Here is a 17,932-nt window from a genome sequence, read left to right on the forward strand (position 1 = left end):
ACGAGCTCTATAAACATGGGAAGTTGGACGAGAATGAAAATACAAAACGAGCAGGTTCATGAAAAGTATGAAAAAAAGACAAGACCTGGCCAAAAAATAGAGAAAGACGGAAAGAAAACAGCTTTAGCAATATAAATACCATATGAAAGTGTTTTCATGAGAAATATACAAAAAGTACAACTATAAATCGAGAAGAAGTGAACAGAATTCCAGTTATGTAAACACCTGAAGTCATCGTATACGTGGTGGATACATGCCAGTGTCAGAAACATAATATTTCCCGCACAGGCACATTATTTTCACAACATTAGTTTTATTATTATAAGCCCACCCGAGAAAAAAAAAATCTGTTCACAGTGAGCGAGTGACAAAAGATCTTGAAAAATGTGGAATTCAAAGAATTTGTTGAAAAATGAGAGTCGAGTCCAAGCAAAACATTAGCGCTTTTTGGTGTTCACCCGATGAAAAACAAAGGGGGGGCAGAATATTTTTTTTTTAAACTGTCCATGTAAACTTCCTGGAGGGAAAGATCGGATGTTTTTTAACTTCAAAGTAGGATCAAACATGTTTTTGTTAAAATCTGGGGGTGAAAACACTTTTTTATTTGCATGTTTTACTTCAACTGTAATAAAAACCAGAGTTGTTTTCTTGTACTGTGAAAACAAGCGTTAACTCTTTCTATGACAGCAACTAGCATCTTCTTCTATGACACTAACAGAATAGTAATGTTCTTTGACGAAGGGTGTTATTTTTTATGCTAAAAACAAGTGTCATCTTCAATGCCAGAGCAGAGCGCTTTTTTCAGGTTGAAAATAAGCATTTTCCTTACCTATGCTGAAAACAAGCATCACCTTCTATGCTAGCAATTGGCAGCTTCTTCTTTCATGTTAAAACAGAGTTCATACACCTTTTTAATGGGCAAATAAAAGCAAGTTTTCAGACCTTTCAAGGCCATTTTTCAATGATTTCCAGTACCGTCGAGGGAAGAAATCCAGCGCTGATCATAATGGCCTGGGGGGTTCTGTCCTGCTGCTACCACATAATTTGCTCATACTTTGTGCTATTTTGAGCTGTTCCTATTTATTATCTACAATCTTTTTATGTCAATGGGTTGCTATAAACTGACATGAATTGTGCCTCAACAATGATTTTGCAGCTTGGCTACGTCACACTTATTTACAAACACAGAAAAGGCTCTACAGGAGTTGGGTATTAATTTGATTCACTATGGAAGAGAACAAAAAACATGTACAGTAAGTATATAAAGTAGGAAAATATGCAAAGGTTGGCCTCATTTTAATGAAATTGATTGCTCCGAAGAAGAGAACATTCCATCTGTCAATCGATGACTAAACCTTTGCTTTTGTTTTATTTACTATCAACTTATATTTTTTCGTGATTGTTAGAGGATCTGTGTCTAGCTAAGTGAAACTAGAATTTGGACATAGTTGTTATTTTGCATTTTATCATTTATTTATAACAGTGGAGAGTTAATACTTTAATGTATATGTTATTGTTTGGTATTTTCTTAGATTTTGTGTTGATATTCGACTTTAAATATGTTAAATGTGTAAAAAGTTTACATTATTTATTTATTTATTTTACATTTTTTAGTGTAGAACAGTGAATATTTTAACTTATATGTAATGTGTTTTTCATGGATCCCTTGGAAAACATATGAAATTACCAATTACAAAATAATTTGGTGCCCAATGTTTTATTATTATAGATAATACATCATTAAAAAAAGAAAAATATATGAGCAAAAAGGAGCCGTTTTTTTAGGTAGAGCTGTCCTCTTGGGTGCCAATGGTGGGGGCAATAATGACAGGCCACCAGAGCAGGCATGTCCGTGTAAATTTCACGCAGTTTTTTAAAAGTATTTTTTCTTTATTTATTGCGTGGTCAGACTGCCAAGAAATATGGAAATAGCAACAATTTTAAGCATGTTTGAGTACTTCACCTTAAATCGAAGCGTTTTCAAGGATTTCAAGCACCCATACGAACACTGTAAAAATAAGCCTCACTTTATTTTATGATTGAAATTACCGTATTTTCTACAAAAGTCAATTCCATTGAAGTTGGGAAAAAGTTTAAAATGTCAGTAAAATTAGAATAGAATGACTTGCAAACCTTTTCTAACCCATATTTAAATGAATACACCACAAAGACAAGATTATCCATGTTCAAACTCATAAACTTTATTTCCATAAGCAAATAATGATAAACTTAGAATTTTATAATTGCAACAAGTGCCAAAGTAGTTGGGAAAGGGGCTTCTTCACCATTGTGTTACATCACCTTTCCTTTTAATAACACTCAATAAACGTTTAGGAAGTGAGGAGACTAGTTGTTGAATCGTTGATAGTGGAATCCTTTCCCATTCTTGCTTTATGTACAGCTTCAGCTGTTCAACAGTCCGGGGTCTCCTTTGTCTTATTCTGCGCTTTATAATGCGCCACACATTTTCAATGGGAGACAGGTCAGGACTGCAGGCAGGCCAGTCAAGCACCCGCACCCTCTTACTACGAAGCCACGCTGTCGTGAGACGTGCAGTGTGTGGCTTGGCATTATCCTGCTGGAAGAAGCAAGGGCGCCCATGGTAAAGATTCTGTTTGGATGGCAACATACTTTGTTCCAAAACCTGAATGTACTTTTCTGCATTAATGGTGCCTTCACAGATGTGCAGGTTACCCATTCCTTGGCCACTCATGCACCCCCATACCATCACAGATGCTGGCTTTTGCACTTTGCGTGCATAACAGTCTGGGTGGTTCTGTTCTTCTTTGGACCGGAGGACACGACGTCCACAATTTCCAAACACAATTTGGAAAACTGACTCATCAGACCACAGAACACTTTTCCACTTTGTATCAGTCCATTTTAGATGGGCTCGGGCCCAGAGAACCCTGCGGCGTTTCTGGATGTTGTTGATGAATGGCTTACGCTTTGCAACATAAAGTTTTAACCCACACTTACGGATATAGCGTCGAACTGTATTGACTGACAGTGGTTTTCCAAAGTGTTCCTGAGCCCATGTGGTGATGTCCTTCACACATTGATGTCGGTTCTTAATGCAGTACCGCTTGAGGGCTCGGAGGTCACGGGCATTCAATAATGGTTTACGGCCATGCCGTTTACGCACAGTGATTTCTCCAGATTCCCTGAACCTTTTCACAATATTATGGACTGTAGATGATGATATCCCTAAATTCCTTGCAATTGTACTTTGAGGAATGTTGTTTTTAAACTGTTCAACAATTTGCTCACGCAGTTGTTCACAAAGAGGTGAACCTCGCCCCATCCTTGCATGTGAATGACTTAGCTTGTTCGGGTCTCCCTTTTTTATACCCAGTAACAACTCTCACCTGTTGCTAATTCATCTGTTCACCTGCAAATAGTTGGTTGATTTCCATTCATCCACTTTCTGAGTAGTTATTGACACCTGTCCCAACTATTTTGGCACGTGTTGCTGTCATCAAATTACAGAGTTGATGATTTTCTCCCAAAACAATAAAGTTTATGAGTGAAGACAATAAATATGTTGTCTTTGCTGTGCATTCATTTAAATATGGGTTGAAAAGAATTTGCAATTTACTTGGATCCATTTTTATTTGCAATTAACACACTTTCCCAACTTCATTGGAATTGAGTTTTGTACACCAAAATAAAACATAGATGAAAACAAGTTGGAAACCTGAAGCGTTTTCTTCAAACAGTACAACTTCTAAGGTATTGTCCTTTTCTAGGCAGAAAACACGAATTGTCCTCTTCTATGGAGAAAACAAGCCTTCTTGCCTTCTATGCTAGCAATTAGAAACTTCTACTTGTGTCAAAAATAAGCTTCACCATCTTCTATGATGGAAATACCTGTCTTTTTTAGTCTATGCTCAAAAAGGGTGTTTTTTTTTCTATTCCAAAAATGTGCATGCATGGAAACAAGCTAGCAGCACGGCGGCGCAGTGGTTAGCGCGTGTGCAGCACAGTTCTGAGGTCATGAGATCGAACCTCCTGTGTGGAGTTTTCATGTTCTCCCCGGGCTTACGTGGGTTTCCTCTGGGCACTTTGGTTTCCTTACACATTCCAAAAACATGCATGTCAGGTTAATTGGCCAGTCCAAATTGTCCCTAGGTGTGAATGAGCGAGTGAGTTGTCTGTCCCTGTGTGCCCTGCGACTGGCTGGCAACCGGTTCAGGTTGTCCCCTGCCCACTGCCCAAAGATAGCTGTGATGGGCTCCAGCACCCCCGCGACCCTACTGAGAATAAGCGGTGTAGATAATGGATGGAAACAAGCTAGCAGTTAGCCACATTAAACTTTTTCTTCTATGATAAAAATACACCTCACCATCTTCTATGCCACAAATTGGCATCCTTTTTTCTACAATTAAAAAGAAAATGTTATTCTTCTATGCAGTAAACAAGTGTCACCTTGTAAGCTGGCTACTACCAACTTCTTTGTTGATGGTAATTATGAGCATTAGCTTTTTCTATGTAGAAAACTGGCATCTACAATGCTGAAAACAGCCGTTTTCCCCCACGTTAAAAAACCCCCATCACTTTCTTCTGAGCTGCAAAGACGCATATTCTACTAAACAATACGAGCATAACTTTTCAATAAATTTTCATCTTTAATTGAATAAGGGCTATGCAAATAAACATGACTTGACTTGACATTTTCAATACTGATTTGAAGCAAAATCTTCTACCGTGTTAACCATCAGCTTTTATAATGCAAATAAGTGTGGTTTTTTTATGTCACAAACTGCCTTATTCCTTCTGCATTGAAAATGCATTTTCTCCATCAATGCTGAAAACGAGTGTCATCTTCTATGCCCACAACTAGATTTTTCTTTGATGCTAAAAAGCAGCATCAGCTTCTTCTATGCTGGAATCTTGCATATTCTAGGTATGCGCCATAAACTAGCGTTCTCTTCAATACCATAAGCAAGCCTTTTCTTCTTCAATGTTGAATAAAAGCAACATATTTTACACTAGTTGCTTCTTCTTCCTGTGCTAACAAGAAACACTACTCTCTTAATGCTGGAAACTAGCTCGTTCTTCTTCCATGCCAGAAATTAGCGTTTTCTTATTCCATGCGGAAAACCAATGATTTCTTCATATTTGCTAAATTGATGAGTTATCTGGCACACTGGATGCTAGGAGTTTCTCACTTGATGCTAAAAGGAAGCATCACCTTCTATGCTGGAAACTTATGTAAGTTCTGTGTCAAAAATTCAGTCTTCTTTTTCTAAAGTGAAAAATGTTTTCTTCTTCTATGCTGAAAACAACTGTAATTATTCGTCTACCCAGATTACCTGCATCTTCTTTTTCTTTACAGAGAGAAATCATCTTCTTTGCCACATAACTAGCATAGTTGTGTAATGTTTTTCAATAATTTAACTGCAGTGGCTCCAGTAGAGCGCTCGTCTTGGGATCAAGAGATTGCAGTTCGAATCCCGGCTCCTCTGTGTTTCATGTTGAAGTGTCCTTGGGTAAGACACTGAACCCCTAATGCCCCCAAATGGCAGGTTAGCGCCTTACATGGCTGCATGGCCGCAAAAAGTTTTTACTTGGGGCAGCAGTGGCTCAGGAGGTAGAACGCTCGTCTTGGGATCAAGAGATCACAGTTCGAATCCTGGCTCCTCCGTGTTACATACTGAAGTGTCCTTGGGTAAGACACTGAACCCTTAATGCCCCCAATAAGCAGGTTAGCGCTTTACATAGCTGCACGGCCGCTATTGGGAAATGTGAAGCACATTGTAAAGCGCTTTGGGAAGTCTGGACTTGAAAAGTGCTACATAAATGCAGATCATTTCATTTAATTTATTTTCATTTCATTTCATTTCACCATTCAACTGAGAGATGCGTCGGCTCTGATAGGCCCGACTGAAACCACATCACTGTTTTGTGTTCCGTTATTGTGGTCACACCATGTTATTACGAAAGTAAATTGCTGAATTATTAAAAAGATAAATATACATTTACAAAATCTTTTTGTTAAAACAAGTAGAAATCTTATTATTGTGTTCACATTGTCGAGCCTTTCGAAAATCTGATTTATGACATTTTAATGCCAATTAAGGCCTTATTTTTAGAACAGTGGACAATTTCATTTCATTTACCAGCTCGGTAGCCTAGATGGTAGGGCGCCCGCTCCGAGACTGGGAGGTCGCTGGCTCAAGCCTCGGCCGAGTCATACCTAAGACTTACAACATTTGTACTCATTGTCTCCCTGCTTGGCGCTCGGCATTAAGGGTTGGAATTGGGGGGTTTGGTCACCTAATGACTCAAAACACAGTTGTGCATCGGCTCGCCACAGTTTAACTGTACGGGTCAGGTGTATCGACATTTCGTTCTGTGTACATGGTTACAAAGAATGACAATAAAAGTAAATTATTCTTCTTAATTCCTTGTTACATACAGTAATTCAAATTACTATCTATCTATCTATCTATTCATCTACCCTCGTCATATCCATCGAGAGGGGTGACCGACAGCAAGACAAACACATACAATAATAAAAAATTTTTAAAAAAAAAGGGAAAAAGTAGCAAAAAACACACACAACATTTTTGGGACCATGGCCAACCCAAATGCCCAAACACCCAAACAGCTTAAGCACCTCGGCACCCAAGTTGATCATGCTTTCGTCCCTCCAGATGAAACGGGACACAAAAAAGCGGCCATGTCATCGGGTCAGGGTGACACAACACACTCTTCTGTTCAAAAGCACGGTCTGACAGCTTTCACTGGTTTACCCCTGCCGCATCATACGGGTGCCCTGCCCATCCCTTAGAACGCATCCAACATCCCACTATCCTTTCACAACTCCTCTCCACTCATTTCTATCAACAACAAGATCTCTAACTTCCATTATATTTAGACCTCTTTCCTGCAAGGCAATTCAAATTACAAGAAATATTTTTTCTTTTATTGAAATTTTCTACAGCTAAATCTTTGTCCTCTGGGGTAAAAGAGGTGGTGTTAGGGAAGTAAACGAAACAAAAAACATCTCTATTGTTTTATGCGTATCTATGGTAGGGCTACAACGAAAAAAATCGAGAATTGAAATAGTGGTCTATGAATTCCTTTGTCGACTATTTTTGCCAGCATGTTTTTTCAACAAAGTGCAATAGGGTCTCTGTTTTGAGTGGTAAGATAAACATACACAAATGGCTGGGACAAAACAAAGCTTGCTCGATATTGATGGGAACACGTCAACGCCGTTCATGTTAAAACTACGCCTTTCGACACATTTTCGCTAGAGAAAAACTCAAGTGCCTTATCAGCGTGATTGGGATGTAATGTCTTTAAGTGAAAGCTTACTTTATCAAGCTTCGTGCTGTCTCCTGCCAACATTTTTAACGTAGCAAGCACACCGTTCTTTGCTCGTCTCCCTCCAACATCGCAGTCAAGTGCTACAGAAGGACATTTTTTTTGTATCTCTTTACCCCGTCTCTCTTAGCCTGTCTTCGCATCCTTCTTAAGTGTTTTTTTCTTAATGTCACCTCAGAGCCTGCTACACTTTTTGTCTCCACTTCATAAACCAATGCTTATACTTTTTGCTTAATGGACTGCATGGAGGCTGATTGTAAACAAAGCACCCTGCCACTGAGAAAACTACCATCCACTGGTATATTAGCTGTGGAATTGCATTTTATTCTGGAAAAGATTAAAAAAAATAAAGTTCCCGAAAGTGAAATGCACTCGTGCCACCCGTGACATATTAACACCCCCCTAACCCCACTATTTGAGGACGGCTGCTTTATAGTGATAAACATGTTTACTTTGACACTGTAGCATCGCTTACAAGGCAACAGACTATCCCAGATAGCTCCACTCATTCTGCCCACGACATAATGGTCTTCTTTACTAAGAAGATCCAAAGCATACAGGAAGAAATCGCTAAAGACAGTATTAATTCAACACATACTAAAGCACTCAAATCTCTAGATGCACGACATGGTGGCTGTCTAGGTATTTTGTCCCGTTTTAGTGAACTGTCACTCGAAAATCTTAAACAGATGGTGAATACGGCCAAACCGACGACTTGCCAGTTCGACCCACTTCCAGGTTCACTTATTAAAGGTCTCTTTGGCGTTCTTGCACATTCAGTTCTAAATATTTTAAACATATCTCTCTCCTCAAGTGTAGTTCCAGCGGCTTTTAAGTCCGCCGTCATTAAACCCACACTGAAACGACCCAACCATGATCCAGAAAACTTATGTAATTATAGACCTGTGTCAAACCTAACGTTTCTTTCTAAAAGACTTGAAAAAGTAATGGCACAGCAGTTGAATGATTTCATGTCCGAGAACAATCTCTTTGAATCAATGCAATCAGGATTCAGGGCTAACCACTCTACTGAGACAGCTCTGATTAAGGTAACCAATGATCTCCTACGGGCAATGGACTCTGGCGCATCATCACTTTTGCTACTGCTGGACCTTAGTGCTGCATTTGACACAGTGGACCATAATATCTTGCCAGAACGGTTGGAAAAATGGATTGGTCTCTCAGGAAACGTCCTCTTATGGTTCAGATCCTACCTCTCAGGACACACTGCGTTAAATATGGCGGATTGACATCTGAGCCCTTTAGTGTTACCTGTGGTGTTCCGCAGGGTTCAGTGCTTGGCCCCCTTCTCTTCAGCATGTATATGCTTCCACTAGGTGATATTATTCGCAAGTATAATATCAGTTTCCATTGCTACGCGGATAACACTCAACTATATCTCCCGATAGAGGAATCTGCCACACTAAACTGTGGAAATTTGGAGGCCTGCCTCACCGAGATAAAAGAGTGGATGTCACTCAATTTCCTGCGTCTTAACTCTGAAAAGACTGAAATGTTAGTTATCGGTCCATCTAAGTCCCGTGACTTATGCTCTAAAACTGCTGTGAACATCGACAATTGTCACATCACACAGAGCGACTCACTTGAAAATGTAGGTGTCATATTTGACCCCGATCTGTCCTTTCAAACACATGTGAAGAAAATTACTAGAACCGCTTTCTTCCATCTTCGTAACATTGCTAAAATTCGTCCTATACCTTCTCAGTCGGATGCGGAAATCATAATTCACGCGTTTGTTACCTCCCGTCTCGATTACTGTAATGGACTACTTTCCGGTCTTCCGATGACCAGACTCAAGAGTCTTCAGCTGGTACAAAATGCTGCAGCGAGGCTTTTAAATAGGACAAAAAAGTACGATCACATCACCCCAATTTTGGCTAACCTGCATCGGCTCCCTGTTAGCCTAAGATGCAATTTTAAGGTTCTCCTATTACGATACAAAATCATACATGGACTTTCCCCCTCATATCTTTCAGATCTGATTTCCCCCTATGTCACGGCCCGAAGCCTTCGTTCTGAGAGCGCCGGTCTCCTGGTGATCCCAAGAGCCAAGAAGTGTTCCGCTGGTTCGAGAGCGTTCTCCATCCGGGCACCGGTGTTGTGGAATGCTCTTCCCCCTGAGATCCAATCTGCTGCCTTAGTGGACATGTTTAAGTCTAAGCTTAAAACTCACTTCTACTCTATGGCATATGAATAACCTAAAATTCTTATATGTAATAACTTGTGAAGCCCTTTGAGACTATTTGTGATTAAGGGCTATAAAAATAAAAATGACTTGACTTGACTTGACTTACTTGGTTACTTATTGACCTGCGCTTAATGGATTTATGTCTCTACTAACCAAGCTCAGTGCCTTATTGGTTTAGGTGCATTTTTACCTGTTTTGTACAAATTTGCAGTATGTTCAATAAAAGTGTACCCATTTTTCTTGTGTTAACTTTTATTTGACGCATAATGAAATAAACTTCATTCTAAAAAAAAAAAAATCAAATTGTCCAATTATTTGGCTAATTATTTCAATAGACTAGTCGACCATCAAAATTGTCATTAGTTGCAGCATTCGTTACCGTGTGGAATGTCTTTTCGGCTCTAATCTACAGACAAATTGATTCGCTAATCTACACATTTTCACATGTCCCCGTGATACATTCTCGTCATCAACCTATGATAGGAAATTATATGTTATTAAAGACCACTGCAGTATCCGTGGGAGTGATTGGAAAATTGCAAGCCTTGTATTTCAACACGCAAAAATAAGGGTAAGGGATCCGACCATGAAGCCATGAAAAAAACACTCACAGTGAAAAAAAAGAGAGTGATTTTATTTGACAGCGGTAGAAAAGACGAGCTCATGGGGAGCTTGAGACCTCCTGTGAGTTCCGTGCAGATGACAGATGTTTGGTGGCCCTCCGCAGACCAAGCCATGACGGAGTGCTACGCGACCGGATTTTTAAAAGCCGAATCAAAGCCTCTCCGCCGAAAAGAACTCTAGGTGCAGGATTGAAGAGCGCCGCCTAGGATATAATAACAACACGATTCCATGACAACTGACTTGGTTATTAACATTTCAAAGTGCTAATTAAAGTGACCGGAACACAAAACCTGATTATGCAACTTCATTCAGAACAGTGTGTCAAATGCACATGTGTCAAACTCGTGGCCCGCCAAATCAGTTTCTGTGGCACGCAAGACTATGATTATGATGAGAGAAGTATAAGAGAAAAATGAGCCACAATGACTTACAGTTTTAATTATGAAATGTAATGATCTGCATTTATATAGCTAGCGCTTTTCAAGTCAATGAACACTTCCCAAAGTGCTTTACAAAGAGCTTCACATTTTACCCATTCACACACACTCACACACCAATAGCGGTCGTGCAGCCATGCAAGCCTGCCAACCTGCTTATTGGAGCATTAGGGGTTCAGTGTCTTACCCAAGGACACATTGACATGTAACACGGAGGAGCTCGGATTCAAATTTGTGATTTCTTGATCCCAAGACGAGCGCTCTATCTCCTGAGCTAATGCCGCCCCATATATGTCCACTTGTTGTCGCCAAATCCAGGTACAAGGCATGCACTGAACCCTTTACTGCTGACTACCATTAAGCCCTTAACATTCCGGTAAATTTAGCCTAAAATCTCATTCCAGGACGTACCCAAAGATATTCTTGAACTGTTTGGAGAATGTGGACGGTTTTGGTCTCTTTTGAAAGGTTAAACTCTGAGGTTTTGTCACTGCAAGTGCAACTGACATTGAGTAATATGAAACATATGACAATATGAGTTGCCTTGGCAGCAAGTTGGCGGCCAATCAAGTCAGCTCGCTCTTGGTGAGGTTCATCTTTTGTCAAAGAAAAACAAATTTTTGGACTGCCAACAATTTACAAAAAATGCATAGATGATATTTGTTTCTTATTATTTAAATCTTATTTTCTCTCTCTCTCTCTCTCTCTGTCTCTCTCTCTCTCTCTCTCTCTCTCTATCTCTCTCTCTCTCCCTCTATCTCTCTCTCTTTTTTTTTTCTTTTTTGCTTTCCTCTTTTTCAATGTGATGGAGTCAGCAAAATAACCTGTCCTAATGTACATCTTCATTACTTGTCCAGTCTTTATGTTTATGAGGAATGACACTGATCTGTCTCGCCCTGATTTGCAGCCATGGGATGCTTCTGTATAATCCCAGCCCTAATCCATGTGCGCGTGTGCGTTTCAGTATTTTGGAATTTAAGATTTCACTGGATAGCTTTCGACACAAGGCCCCGGCCGGAGAATCTTGGCAACGCGTGGTCAATATTTCCATTAACTGTCAGTCGAATAAATCCAGCTTAAATTGAGCGCTTCGGAGAGACGAGAGATGATGAAAACAAAAAGAGAAGTCGCTTTTATGTACCACTGCGGGAAAGTATTTATTATTTATCGCCTTGAGAAACGATGACAAGATAGAATTTGTCGAACGGCATCTTTCTTTTATGGCCAAACGCAGATCTCTGTTTTTGATAGGACACCCTTTGTCAAAAGTCACTATGTTCATTTTACAAGTGAGGTATTGCACCAATGTTGGCAGTAACGAGTGCAAACATTTAAAAAGTGATTTTAATATTTTGTGATTTGATCATGGAATGAAAGAGGAGCCACAAACACCGCCCACGTCTCCAAAGGATCGGCCTGGAAATGCAGTTCCTTGAAAAAGTATTTGCTCCCAGGATATTTCGTACATATTGCCATATTTCAGGCCTCAAACCTATAGATAAGAATATTAAAATATTTTCTAAGAATGAACAACATTTGAGACATAATTGTGTAATGAAACCAAATACATTCAACATTTTTGATATTTGTTACACATACAAAATTGAAAAGTCAAAAACAAAACAAAAATATTCTCCTCTTTTGAGTTAATACGTTGTATAACTTCCTTTTACTGCGATCACAGCCACAATTCTTTTTGTACATTATTCCGTACAAAACAGCTCCAGTTCCATGATGATCATTTGTTTTCCAGGTCTTTCCACTAGTGGTCTGTAAGATTGAGATCTGGACTTTGGCTTGGCCATTCTAACACCTTTGTCTTATGAGTTTTAAACCATTTCATTTTAGATTTTGCTTTATGTTTAAGGTCATTGTCCTGTTGGGAGGTGAATCTGAGCCCCATTCTCAAGTCTATTACAGACTCCCAAACAAGATTCTGCCAGAATTGCTCTGAATTTGGCCTTATCCATCTTCCCACAAACTCTAACAATCTTCTCTGTTTTGCTGAAGAAAAAATGCTTGACCGTGGAGATGGTGTTCAGGCAGTGTATCTCTTACACCAAATATTTGCATTCAGGCATTCAGCTCAAAAAGTTCAATTTTGGTCTCATCTGACCCTAGCACCTTGTTCCACATGTTATTGTGTCTCCCATGTGGCTTTTGGAAACGCCAAACGGGCCTTATTACGCTAGTTTTTAAGAAAGGGCTTTCTTCTTGCCACTTCTATAAAAGGCAGAATTATGCAGAGTACGACTAATAGTTGTCTTATGCATGGACTGACCCACCTCAGCTGTGTATGCCTGCAGGTAATCCAATTTTATAATGAACTCTTAGTTGCTTCTCTGATTAGTTTTCTCCTTGTTTGGGCTGAATGTTTAGAGAGAGGGCCAAGTCTTGGTAGGTTTGCAGTGGTTTTATGTTCTCTCCATTTTTATATTATTGCTCACATAGTGCTCCAAGAGATGGGTACATGTTGTAATATTTTGAGGATTATATATATATATATATATATATATATATATATATATATATATATATATATATATATATATATATATATATATATATATATATATATATATATATATATATATATATATATATATATATATATATATATATATGTGTATATATGTATATTGTGGAAATATTTTGGTTCCATTTCACGATTGTAACCCACATATGTTCTTGATTTTTGAAAATTGTTTTTAGTTTTTTACCCTTAAATGTGGCAATATGACAAAATGCTATACATTTGCAAGGCACTGTATTTCTGTTAACCGAGTCGTAAATATCATGTAATGTCATGGTTTTGCAATAATATGATGTAAAACAGGGGGTCGCCAAAGTGGTACTATGAGCACCAGGTATCCCACTAAAACCACCAGACCTGCCCAAATACAGGTTCTAAAAATATATCATGGATTATTGGGATTTTGTTGGGAAATTTGCTCTAATATTATTACATAGTTTTAACATAGTAATGGCATTTTATTTTAGAAACGCGTGTCAAAGGGGTAGCTTTTTGCGAAAATCAGTAGCCAAAAAGTAACTCTTTGCTTCAAAAAGGTTGGTGACCCCTGTTGTGGAGATACAATACAATTTTACAATACAGAGAGAGGATTCTAAACATTTCAATTGCATCCAACTCATTGAAAAAGTACTGTATTTTCCGGACGATCAGTCGCATTTTTTTCCATTGTTATACTCCGGTGAGACTTCTATGTGAAATTCTTAACACATTATTATATCATTGAGTCTAAATTTGTATTACCGGTACTGTATATCACTTCACATGTTAATTTTAATTGCAATTCAAGATGACATGCATATTTTGGTGTTGGAATTTCTAAAATGCAACTTAAACTCGAGTGTGACTTATTCATGTTTTTTCCTTCTTAATTATGCATTTTTGCAACTTATACTCCAGGGAGACTTATACTGTAGTACAAAATATACGGCAATCGACGGATCAATCGGTTATTAATACCACATATTTAAATAGAATGTCCCTAACCTTGATTGAGAAGCGGCACGATTAATTAAAAGAAAATCCAAAGCCGTGTACTTGACGATTAAGGACAATAGTGAACTTCATCCATCGTAATCTTATTACGATTGTACTACTTGCTAAAACCAACATTGATGCGATTGTGTGTGTGTGGCCCGTGCATAGCTTGCAGAGAGGGTGTGGGGGGGCATCCTAATTATGTGCTGTGACTCATGTGAGGGTAATTACAGCATAGGAGACAGTGGGAACAAGGCTACGAGTGACCCAGAAATCTACGGACTAATGAAGCGATAAGGTACACACTCCTCCTCCCTGCATCACCTCACAGGAATGGGAAAGGACAAGGAAAGAAAGTTGAAAAAGACACTGGGAATGGGGAGGTTAACGTCTTTTTCGGCCTTGGTTAGAATTCTGGTGGACCTGCACCGACCTCGCAAGGGTACCATTTCCCGATTTGGCCCAGCTAGCCGACAAACTTAACAACAATGCCTTGCAAAAGTATTGGCCGCATTTCAGGCTTCAAACTCAAAATTTGAAAATATTTTCTAAAAATCCACAACATGTGAGAATCAATTATGAGGTGGAACCAAATATTTTTAACATTTTACATGACATAAACTAAAAATACTGAAAAGTAGGTGTTAGAAAAATATTGGCCCCTGTTCTCTCAGCTCAGCCAACCAACTCCAGAAGTTTTTTTAATACTTCTGAATGATCCAGTGTCAACCTAATTGACTAACAATGACATTGTGTATTATGTTTAAATGCACCTGTTCTGTAACAGAAAACAGACAGCATTATAAAGACCAAATAATACACCAGGCACATCCGGGATAAAATCATGGAAAGGTTTAACGTAGGAATGGGATACAAGAAGGTTTCACAACATTTACGCATCTCCGGAGTACTGTGCGGGCAATAATATCAAATAATATCACCACATCCTCCCCCATAATGCCGCACCTCCACCCAACGTACATACCTTCCGTAGCGCGACTCCCTCTTAGTGAACTCTCATTTTATTTTTTTAATATGACCTTATCCATCTTATTACTGTATTTTTTATATTTAATAAATATTCAAATGTTTTTTGAGTGCCAAGAAAGATGTTTTATAGCTATTTGGACTTCGCTTTTGTCACGGTTGCCATGGCACCCAGTTGGCCCCGCCCGTGTGGCCCCAGCTGCGACTCGTTGACGGATTTTCTTTCCGTCTATTTAAGCTCAGTGCTCTCACTCTTCCTTTGTCAGTGGGTCAACGAGCCTCTGCCCCGCAAGACTTGGGTTTTGACTCGATCATGTTTCCTGTTGGTATTTCCAGTCTGGTATTGTTACCATTTATTTTATCCTGTTTAATATTGGTTTCCAGTTCGGTTCCCGTCTAGTTTATCCTGTTTAGTTTTGATATCCTGTTTTGATATCAATACCTGTCTGGTATCAACCTCATCTGTCTGATCTCTGCTTGGGCAATTGGTATCGATCTCGTCGGCCTCTAGCTTCCTTTCATTCTACGCCAGATTGATGCCTAACGTGCATGACTCCCCATTTCCCGTAAAATAAAAGGCTTGTGTGAGAAATATCCCGCATTTGGGTCCTGATCTTGTTCCGGTTCTTGACAACTTTGAGCTTTTTGGGAGGTCAGTAATGGGCCAAAAGTTTTTAATAATTTCATATGTTCAACCCATTTTGTAACAATGACAATAAAGGTTTATTCTATTCTATTCTATTCTATTCTATTCTATTCTATTCTATTCCATATCAGGAAAATTGTGTCGTTATACGAGTGATTCAATCTACAAGCACCATTGTGGAACAAATCAAATTTGTATGTAGATGTACACCTGTTCTAAAAAGTGTACTTGCTCCTAAAAATATTTTTTTTCCATACAATAAAGCATTTTTGGTTTCAAATTATCTTTATAGAATGGTTATTTGTTGGTTTTGTGTTTGTTTTTTAACACACAAAGAAATCAAGGTGGCTCTTGTATCTTTTTTTTGCGTGTGTGGCCCTCAAAATAAGACGTTTGGACACTTCTTGTCTTGTTTGTGGTCGAAACTCTATTGTGTTGTTGGCGTGTGAGAGTGTGTGCATTTGCTAAGATGAACATATGCCGCAACCACTCAAGGCTTCTTTTAAAATGTCAAGCGAAATGAAAGGTTCAAGTCAGGGCAGCTAATAAAAACATAACGAAAAAAAGGCGTGTCAGTTTTTTTGTTGATTTAAACTCCACTGATTAACGAATAAAGGATATTAAACATGTGGTTTACACTTTTGATTACTGGATGAATCTTTCACAAGATTGTTTTTGTGTTTCATTCCAATAATAATGTGAAATTTTGAAATATATTTTCTACTCCTTTACCAATACTACACATATGGACACTGAAAAATGCCTTATTTTTCAAATTATATTTCTTACTATACAATATCTGTCCATGGAAAAAAAAAGAAAAATAATAAGTAAAAGAGAAAAATAAGTTTGGACTAGTGCAAAAAAAAATCATGATTCAGTAACTTTATCATTTTCCTGTTTTACTATATACTGCAACCAGCTCGGTGGCCTTGGGGGTATGGCGCCCGCCCCAAGACTGGGAGGTTGTGGTTCAAGCATCGGCCGAGTCATACCTAAGACTTAAACATTGGTACCCGTTGCCTCCCTGCTTGGCATTCAGCATTAGGGGTTGAAATTGGGGGGGTTGGTCACATAATGATTCCCAACACTTCAATTGGGTTGAGCGAGGGGGCTGGGAATCCCCTCCTCTGAATCAATCTCTCAAAAAGAGTCAGAAATGACTCTAGCCACCTCCCACTAGGGGGATATGGCTGTGGTATATATATATATATATATATATATATATATATATATATATATATATATATATATATATATATATATATATATATATATATATATATATATATACTATGTACTGTATTTTCTTATTTTTTTCTTCATACTTCTTGAATTGAATTGTCATTGATAACAACGTGGTAAACATTGTATGCAATGATATTAGACAAGGCACTCAAGGGTTAACACGTAATAAAGACTTTGAAGAGATAAAAAAAGATAAATGATTATCAGGACAAAGACGAAAACATATATTTACAATGTAGTGCTTAGAGACTGGCCTTAGTTTCAATAATGTTTGTGCATGCTTTTAGAATGTGGGATGAAACCGGAGTGGCCTCAGGAAACTCACGCGAGCACCGGGAGAACATGCATACTCCACACAGGACGGTTCGATCTCATGACCTCAGAACTGTGCCGCACATGCGCTAACCACTGCCCTGTCGTGCTGCCCGTGATTATTTCAGTTGGGGACAAAACTTCAGAGTGTTGTCTTTCCTAAGAGACCAAAACCGTCTTGGATTGAAATGTTAGGTGAATTTTACATTATGAATGTTAAATTTCAATAAACAGCGCCCTCTTCTGGGGAGCTTTGTTAGGGGTGCCATTAATAAATCCTTGAAAAAACGCACTGTTATGAAATTACACAATCGCACTACGTCACATCGCAATGTCGATTAGATTTCGGTTAGTCGTGCAGCCTGATCCTAACCAACTGAAATGCCGAGGAAAATTCCACAACAATAGGAAATATTTACAAGGTAGTAATTGTAGACTGGCCTGCATTCATTAAAAATGACAAGATCAGTCTTTATTAAAGCTTAACAGTTTTACTATAAACTGTAACTCCATTTGCATCAAGCCACAACAGAGTACTCCTTCCCCGCCTGAAGATGCAATATGTTGGCAAAAACTGCAACGACTCTCGCTGCGAAAAAAATGACCTCACTTGACATGAAGCGTCT

The 17,932-nt window shown here is 38.7% G+C and overlaps 1 protein-coding gene across 1 annotated transcript in view; it reads right to left on the reverse strand.

Annotated features, from left to right (window-relative positions):
* The window catches only part of LOC148361874 (receptor-type tyrosine-protein phosphatase delta-like), a 401,326-nt gene that overhangs the window by 237,578 nt on the left and 145,816 nt on the right, over positions 1–17,932 (reverse strand). The gene's annotated exons all lie outside the window — the stretch shown is intronic.

This window comes from Urocampus carinirostris, chromosome 8, assembly GCF_059441175.1.
Source record: "Urocampus carinirostris isolate Australia breed hairy pipefish chromosome 8, RoL_Ucar_1.0, whole genome shotgun sequence".
NCBI lineage: Eukaryota > Metazoa > Chordata > Actinopteri > Syngnathiformes > Syngnathidae > Urocampus > Urocampus carinirostris.